Genomic DNA, 1,379 nt, shown 5'->3' with positions numbered 1-1,379 from the left:
TTCATACTTACTTTTCATACATAACTATCCTTCCTATTTAAAGAGCCTTCCGCCCTATAACCTCACAGATATTATAAGGGTCTGGTCCCTAACATCACAGATATTATAAAGGGTCTGGTCCCCAACATCACAGAAAATATAAGGGTCTGGTCCCTACCATCACAGATATTATTAGGGTCTGGTCCCTACGAACACAGATATTATTAGGGTATGGTCCCTTTGTTTCGTGCAACTGTTCCATACCTGTTCTTACATACTTTTTTTGACAATACGTGCAATCTCCGAAGAGCGTTCACTACCATCAACATATCATACATACATTATGCATACATCTTATCTTACATCATACATATCAATCATATCTCTAACTACCACCAGACGGTACATGCAATATCCGAATATCGTTCACACACCGTCAAGCAATCATCATACATAAATCATACAAGGCCTACACTTACCACTTAAGGTAAGTGTATTAACTATCACGTCGAGTATGCACACGGCCCCGAAAACATAACAAGGAAGTGGGGCTAGAAACTCACCTGGATCCTGTTGCGTTCACCGTTAATCATTATCCCCTTCTTTAATTGTGCACGGCTAACTGTATTACAATTAGACGTGTCAATCTAACTATCACTACCCATATCGCGTTTCAAGTTTAATTATTGCCCTCAATGAACGGGGGTCCGGGGGCAGCGCCCCTGGCAGCGGGGTTCTAGGGGCGGCATCCCCTAGCAGGGTCCAACGGGCAGAGCCCCTACCTGGGGTTAAGCTGCTAGGTCAGCTTGGAAAAAAAATTTTATTTTCATTAACTGTCTCAACACATTTTCCAATAGGATTTTAAATTATTTTCTAAGTTAGGCTTGTCTATTTAAGCTCCAAGATACTAGGCTAATTTGTATAAATTGGATACGGGCTTAGCTGATTCGGGCCCACTATCCATTATGGTATCTAGGCCCAACTGGAAGGCCCTAATCCAAACAAATCAGAGTGATCGAGAAACTATTCTGGCCGAGAACTATGGTCTGACCGAGATCTCGTGTTGACCGAAATCTCATACTTGGCCGAGATCCACACTTAACCGAGAACTCGTGTTTTCGGCCGAGAACCATGACCGAGAACACATGGTTTGACCAAGGATTCTCAATTTTGGCCGAGAACCACCAGTTCAACTCATTTTCTATTTTATGTTTCGACTTTGCCCAGTTTACCTGCACTAAGGTTCAAATCATGAACTTTTAAACCTTTATCATCATCATTCATACCCGATTACACCAATTACTATCACGGCTTCAAGATCTATCCCGTTTTAGGCATAAATCTTAGACCTTTGTAGGTTTAAAACGTTCTAGGCTAGATCTAGGGTTCATCTTTGAGCC

This window comes from Bidens hawaiensis, unplaced genomic scaffold, assembly GCF_021521415.1.
Source record: "Bidens hawaiensis isolate Kalapana, Puna unplaced genomic scaffold, B.hawaiensis_p1.1 tig00026842_1, whole genome shotgun sequence".
In the NCBI taxonomy this organism is placed as follows: Eukaryota; Viridiplantae; Streptophyta; class Magnoliopsida; order Asterales; family Asteraceae; genus Bidens; species Bidens hawaiensis.
Note: the sequence above shows the minus strand (reverse complement) of the source record.